This window comes from Chaetura pelagica, unplaced genomic scaffold (assembly GCF_000747805.2).
Source record: "Chaetura pelagica isolate M959 unplaced genomic scaffold, ChaPel_1.0 scaffold88, whole genome shotgun sequence".
In the NCBI taxonomy this organism is placed as follows: Eukaryota; Metazoa; Chordata; class Aves; order Apodiformes; family Apodidae; genus Chaetura; species Chaetura pelagica.
This window is the reverse complement of record NW_009954313.1, coordinates 1,828,642-1,836,748: the sequence shown is the minus strand read 5'-3', so window position 1 is coordinate 1,836,748 and position 8,107 is coordinate 1,828,642.

Sequence of the window (8,107 nt, the reverse complement as noted above, 5' to 3'; positions counted from 1 at the left end):
GCTGGGCCCCGGGGGCGGCCCCCGGTCCCTGCGGGCCGGCTCTGCCAGGCGGTGCCCCGGCTGTACCCGTGCTGAGGTGTTTTCAGGCCACCAGCACTGCCAGAGGTGCGGCTGTGAAATGAAGGGTGATGGTGGGGTTGTCATCCTCACCCAAGGCCCACGTCCGTGCGAGGACCCGTCCCTGCTGCTCCTTAGGGAGGGAAGCATTCATTTCTTCCTGGTGCGTGCAGTTTCCTGTCACCCAGGCCAGTCTGTCTGCACTGCTAACAGGCAGGCTCCTGGCATGGATTCCCAAAGGTAGATGCATTTTTGTATTGAACCCTGCTGGTGTGTAAATTAGATTCTCATTTAAATTCAGGTTGTTCTGGTTTTGAAGTTTATTACCCCTACACACGATCTGATTCGCTTTTCATTGATCCTTGAAAAGGATTTCAAATTCATCCATTGATACAGGTTCTTGGGAGTAGTGTTGCCTATTCATGGATCTTTCAAAAGTTCCTGAAAAGGGGCAGATACCACTATTTGCATTTTATTGATGAAGAAACTGAGGCAGAACAACTTTTCTTGCTATTATTACTCTTAAATCCTAAGCCAGTCTTCTTGTGTATTCACCTCTAAAGATGGTCAGTATTAGCTTTGAATTTTAACTCTGATCTAAATTGCTCTGAAGGATTTCTGCAGGATAAGTCCATGTTACCCTGATTATTTTATACAGTATTTTGAATGTTATTTGGAATTACTTATTTGCAGCAGAAAGGTTAAGTCAGTCTCTTCCATCAGATTTAAACAGGGTGTAACTTCCCTTTATTTGTCTCCTCTACTGTTTGGTAGATCAGGCTTCAAAAGCATCAGGATTTTCTGTTTTGTCTGTGTAATAAAGGACCTAGCATTATATAACTGGTATCAGAGTGGGAGATTTTCCTGATGGCCTCAGTCACTATTCCACCCATGTACTCCTCTGACATGTTAGTTGCTGCCCTGGGTCTTGGAGAGAGCTGTATTCTAGTGTGTGAATTTTCCATGACACACATGGAGAGTTCCTAAATTTTTAAGTTTGTCAAGGGGGAAAATCTGTTTTTCAGGTGGAGTAATTTTTTTAAAGGTAGAGGAATTTTCTCTTACCAAAAAAAAATCTATTCTGCACTTTCTTTGGGTTGGCCCACTGCTGAAACAGGCAAGGTTAAAAGCAAACATGTGCCACAGGCCTAGCCTTCCACCTCTGAGGAAACAGGATTTCATTTATGGAAGGTCAGAGCTTTTAAAAATCACTTTACTGAGGACACACGCACAGTCTTTTTACACTTGCAAAGCTGGCAGCTGGGTTAAGGTTATTCTAGCAGGAATCCAATATACATTTATTTCCCTATCCATGCTGGGAAATGAAATACAATGCTGTGTCCTGGAGTCCTGTAAGATGCACAAAGTCTGACTGCAGAGTTCTCCATTGCCTTGTGTTGTGAATACAGTCTGATCTAAAACTTTCTCATCAATAATGGGAAATCAGCTGTGAAACACCTGGAATATATGAAATAGGAATGAGTTTCTGTGCAGGCACTTTTTAGATGCATAAATAGATGTCATTGTGTTACCTAGCAAGGGTAGATGATGCAGCAGAAAAACACACAGAAACCCTGTTAATGCTGCCAGAGCAGAGAACAATGTTTTAGTACTTTAAGGTATCCAAAATTCTCTTAGTACTGCAGAAATAATAATAACAAAGCTTTAAATAGGTTTGACTATGTTTCTGAGTGTCATGCATTGCATTACACAGAGTATGGCAGAAGTATACTCAGTACTCCTCAAGTCAGGTTTGGGTAAGACCAGCTTGCTGCTTAGAATAACTTTACCCAGCATTCTTGAATCTTTGAAACAAATGAATGTTTTGGCTCTCATATTACAATAAGCAAATTTTGCAGAATTACCAAGGCTTTTACTTTACCACAGTATTGTTTAACCTTTTTTTATTTCCAAGAACTTTACATCCAGCTCCTTCAAGTATCGTTCCAATTGGGCCAGCAAAAGGCATGTATAGGACTGATCCCATTTATTGACCTTGAAACAGCTCCCACTGAAAGACTATGAAAATATTGCTATTTATTTCAATGGAATTAGAACCAGGTCCTGAAGTAGGACTTACATGGTACTTAGGTTTTATGCTTGCCCTCTGCACAGGGGTGAATCTCATTCCAGCAGAATGCCACTGGAGTATAGCAAAAACTCAGCAGCAGTATAATCACCTAAGCCTGAAGGACATCCTTGCTTTAAAACTTTGTACTCTGCAGTGTCCATTTATGTTTATTTTATATATATTTATACACACACTAAAAAATTATATGCACACATTAAAAAATTAATATTTTGCCCATGAAAATGCTGTGTAAATTAAATGCAGAAAACATTATCTGTATTATAATTAAATAAGAATAATAATAATAATAAAAAAAATAATAATAATAATAAAAAACAGTTTCCCTTCTTCCTGAATGAAAATAATTTTCATATTTTCAGTTAATAAGGCTTTAAGGAATTTCATTAGTACCACTATGTGCAATTTCAGTGCATTTGCTCTTGACTGGTAATCACATCATTATCATTAAATTTTGCTGTAATATAACTTCTATCTCCATGGCTTATAAAACCATTAATCTGAAGGAATCAATTCCTGCCAGCCTTCTATTTTGCTGCTACCTGTGTGCAAAAGGCCAGCAGTCATGGAGAGCCATACTCATTCACTCACTGTCACACCAGCGTGCCAATGGATCAGCTCTTCGAGGTGCTCCCTACTTCAGATCCAGCCCAGCAGGGCTAGCTGAAGCAGTGTGGGGATGTGAGCTAGGTGCTGACGAATGCCTGATGGCAGCAAAGGCTGCATCATCTATCTAAAAGGAAAAAAATGTGTATTTCAGTAACTAGACTTAGGTTTATCAGGTTATGTTACTTTATATCTCACTGTGAATAAAGACAGACGCTCCTATCCCAAAGAAACTAAGTATCTTGGATCAGTTTGTGAACCGTTTGTTTTTTTTTTGTAGCGGTAAAGTCACTTCAGTAACCTTATTACTTTAAAAAGACCGATTCTCTGTATTGATGCAAAATTTGGTTTTAGTAGTAATATTCACTACCGTGTATAGGAAGACGTCAAGTTTACACCATGTTTTGTTTTTTTTCTGAATAAGTTATTTCTCTAAGCTGTTTGTTTTGTTTTAACCATGCTTTTTGTTAGGTTCCCCATAATGTATGTTAGGATTCACTTGCTAGGCTAACTTCTCTTTGATCTCTTCCTTGAAAGTGATTTATCTATAAAGAGGCCAGGAGACAGTGGCTGAGTCAAGCTTTGCAGGATACACCCATTCCTTCTTGGACATCTGTATTCGGTTCATTTTAAGCCCCGTGAACCAAGGATGTTCCTGTAACTTCCAACAAAATTTTTTTGTTTTGTTTTTAGAATCTTGCCTTTGTGAATCCAAAGCAACTTCCCTATCATGAAACAGAAATTTTTCCTGTTCATTCTTTTATTCGTTCTTTCACCTACGTTCACATACACAAAAAGAAAGGGAGAAAAGAGGTTCCAGTTCAGCTGCAATGACACTGGAAACATGAAGTTTTAGTGTGAAGCTGCAAATCTATAATAACTCAAAACACAGACCTCAAAAGAAAATCTCACTTATTGCTCATTATAGTCTTTTTTAGGCTCCGTTCCCGTCTTGATTTGTGAATTGACAGACATAAAGTTCTCAAAGAATCCCACAGAAAACATTTCATCTTTGGTAATTTCTACACCCCCCAACTTTACATTGAAACATAATAATGAAGATTCATCTTCCTGTCTTTTTATCTGTGCCTCAGTCACTTTCTTGTCTTTCCTCGTTAGCTTTGCTATCACAGTGCCATCTTGATCAACTTGATCAACTTGATCAACAAAGTCAGGTTATCTTCATTAGAAAATAACACTGTGGCTGTACCCCCGAGGAGATTAAAGGGCTGCTTGGTTCCTTGGCAACCTGCCCTCTCCTCCACTCCTCCTAGCCATTTCAAATAAGCCTTATCCTTAAATGTGCACCTTCCAGAGCTGTCCCTGCTCCCAGACTGTTTCACAGACTGACACAAAGCCCTGGCTGGACAGTGAGAGATCCATTGGCAATGTGAGGGCAATTCAAGCCCTGCTGACCCTTCTCGCAGCATCCCCTTTCTTCTCTGGCAGGTGTTTCGTTTGAAACCTAGGTCCCTCTCTATAGGCAGAAAACTCATCAGCCTTTTGTATGTGTAAACTGGAGCAGAGCCTTTGTTTGGAGTAAGAAAGCATCACAGCAGTCAGAGGAGATGGACTGCATAGCCTGATAGATTGAGCCATCCCTTCTTAAAAATATCCACAGCCTAGCCTGAGCCCTGGCAGGCATATGCTTTATTAATTTCTCTTACAAATATTTAGACAAGGAACAGGGCTAAAAGACATGATCGCTGTGCACTTTTTTCTAAAGACCTGTTTCTCTACAGGAATCACCAGTCTGGCAAGATTCATAGGAGGAGTGAAGGTGACATTGCCACACAAAATAGCTGCTCACCTGCAAGACACGTTTTTGTCTCTTTTTATACTACTGAAAGGTGTTTGAAGGTTATTTTTCTAAGTATTTTTCAAAGTAATTTTGATTCATTAATTGTGAAAATGTGATGTGTAGACTGCAGTTTTACCTGTCCTTAAGGCTTCCCTTTTTATTGCTTTTATCCTCACCAGTCACTCTGTTCTTATCTTACTAGTATAGCCACAAGCAGGTAGGGTGAATGTGCTAGCGACTTTCCAATGCTCAAAGTCATCAGTGGGCCTTAGGTCTGTGTGATTGTTCTCACCAAAGCCTCAACTTTTTGTTCTTCAGAAGACATCTTTGCTGTGACTTGTGTGTACAGGTAGAGCAACAAGAGATGGGAGCTTGCTTTTATATGCACCTAGGCTTCCTTGTATGGAGGAGGGCAGCTGTACAGATGTCTTTGCTCTTTGCTTTCCCATCCAACCTGTCAGAAAGGTAGGACAGCTTCCTGCAGCAGTACCCTGGTGTCTTTCTCCTTCTGCACTGCCTATTGAGTGTAATTGCTTTACATGGGCAAATTTTTTTGCTGGCTGGTAAAGTCACTCTGTAGCTGGATGTTGACTCTCCTCTCACTTGGTGGCTATGCTGGCCATTGCAGTGAACAAACCTGGAAACAGGAGCTTGGTGTCTTTCCCATAGGGCTCCAGATACGGTCTGTACCTCTACTTAGAGGGAACAGGCATGGTAGTCAACTTACACCAGTATTTTTCATATATGCTCTGGGATACTAAGTTATAAAGAAATCTTCTGTAACAGCTGTGAGGTGTTACAAGAAAACAAATAACTGTTTGCTTACTTAATGGTCATCAGTCTTGATGGCGCTCCAAGTTCATTTATGGCTCAGGATCGAGATAAGTGTTCACATTGACCATACAACAATAAGCTCTTATATGTGTCTAATACAGTTGCTTGGGAACACAATGCCAATATTTTCCATGTTGACACCAGCACCTGTTCAGTCTCTTAAGCAGGGTGGCTTCCGTGCAAATAATTCCTGTTGAGTGCTCACATCAACTAGATTCCAATTTGCTTAGGAGAATTATATGAGCACAACATACAACAGTTAAAGGTATTTTAACATTAGTGGTACAAAGAGTGTTCTGTGCAGAGAGCTATCAAATATTCCCTCTTATCTTATGGATTAATGACTTTGATACTGCTTGACCATCATTTGTTACCGGGCCAGAAGGCAGCAGGAGTAATTTGGAAATTGAGAGTTGCTCATGCTATTGTGAATGGCAGCTGAAGCTGAGTTCTTCACATGCAGTTCTCACTGTGCTTTCTGTGGTATTTTGTTGTACTCCAGGTAAAGTATGGTAAATAGTAAGAAGAGTTTATAGCAGTATCTCACTCAAATATGTATCTGATTGTTTTTACACATTCCTCCTATTGGTAGCATTGGCACAGCCCACTAGTCTAAAACAATCCCTAGATTCAAGGCAATGATGGATAAACCAGGTTGTGTCTAAACCTCCCTTCTTCCAGAGGGGATAGGGAAGCCACTTGTCTTGAATGTTTCCCCCTCACTTGGAGTATTACAGAAGACATGCTATTTTCAGCCTTTTCCATGCTGAGTGGCACAGAGGAGTCATTTTGAGGTTGCAGAAAGTACTCATGTACGTTTCCAAATGGTGGTGGAAGCTAGCTCCGGGCTCCTGGTGGCCTTGGAAATAGTGCTTCTGGCTAAAGCCAGATAAACCACTGTGAGTGCAAAGGCAACAGTAAACCACAGCCAGCTTTCCTCACAACCGTCCTCTGGCTGAATGAACACATACCTTTTCACACCCTGTGACTGAGCTGTGGAGGAAGAGGAAGGCAGCTTCTTTTGCATGTGGGTAGATTGCTGTCGTAATAAGCGCCTGAACAAACTTTACTCTGTCCTATTTTGGCTGTAAGTCTGCATATGTGGCAGAGAGCCGACAAAGCCAAGAATTTTATAAAGTTTGTTCTTCTACCTCCACCCAGCCAAGATACATTTCCCAGTTCTCCCTCATGCCCCCTACTCATGCAGGGGGCTTGGAACTTGGTGATCTTTAAGGTCCCTTCCAACCCTAGCCATTCTATGCTCCTATCTTAATGTAAATAAATATAATGAAACCTCACATAAATTATGGGACCTGTGTCTTCTGAAAAGAATGGCACTGTAAAATCCTGGCTGGGGGATATACCATCTCTGGGCAATGCTGGATTAAAGCAACTGTCAGCCCTAGCCCCAGCTGCTCACATGTGTCCCTGCACCATCCTCTACCTGCTTGTGTAGCTGGGTGATGAACTAAACAGGAGCACATATCCAGGTGGAAAATAGCCCAGGGGAAAGGGAGGAGGGAGGTAGTTTTCAGCCTGATCAGTTCCTCCATCTCATCTCCAATTCTGGTGTTTACACCCTGCAGCAACAGTGCGAAAATTATCCAGGGGAAGGGGGCAGTCAGGGTGGTAACTGTTTAAACCAGTTTTACCACCCTCTACTGAATGCCAAGCCATTGCTTCAGGAAAAAAAACAACAAAACCCTCAGGAAGTCCCCAGTGTAAAGAAATAGGTTGGTTGATTTCCCTCAACTCCCACCTTATTATGTTTAGCTGTTGCTCTGGCTTTGATGCTTGTCACAAGGGTGCCACCAGTCAGTCTCTGCGTAGTAGGGGCTTGCATCCCATCTTGTTTTTTACTACTGTCACCACTATTCTGCCTTTCAAGGAACTTCTGTTGTCTGCCTTGCAAAACAAAGAGTTTCTTAGGGAATATCAAATAGGAGGCAAGATGTAACACATGAATTTCCTATGCAATGTGTGACTTCTTGGCACGAGCACGAAGTCTTCCCAGTATCTCCCACATGGCTTTATTCCTGTGCCAGTCTGTGTGTTTGGGCTGGACACTTTGTGCAGCACTGGCGTGGTGCTGCAATTTGACGTAGTAAATTACTTAACAGTTTCATAACCTTTTCCTTTCTCTGCTGGGTAGAAATGAGGGGCTTTGATCAGGAGCCTGCATCACAGGACCAGCTTCTTAAAGAAAAATAAGAGTTGGAAAAAGGCTACAGTACTACATTGCATCCCACTTGTTCTTTACTACGCAGTCCTTCGGGGACACAGCATGGCAATGCTACAGCAATATGCTCTGCCAGCAAACGTCAGAGGGACATTAGTTGTGTCTCCCAGCAGATGCTGTGGCAATGAGCGTGCGTGTAACTGACACTGATTAGGCTGCACCGTGGGGCTCCCACCAGGCGTTTCCTTGGACAGTGAGGGCCACAGGGGGTGGGTATCACAGCAGCAGCAGTGATTACGACTGATGGCTGTTGGGGCTCTTCCCAGGATAAGCCTGGTCCAAGCTTAGATGCCAGCAGCTCCTGCTGTTTTAACATCAGCTTGGTTAGACCGGCACTGCAGAGGATCACGAGGCAGTGTATGCATGCCAGAGGCCACTGCTAACACACATGATAATAAGATCTCTTCCAGGGGCCAACCCAGAGATATTATGAGCAGGTGTTTTGGTGTCCGCTTCCTCAGCCATCAGAGCATGGTGACTT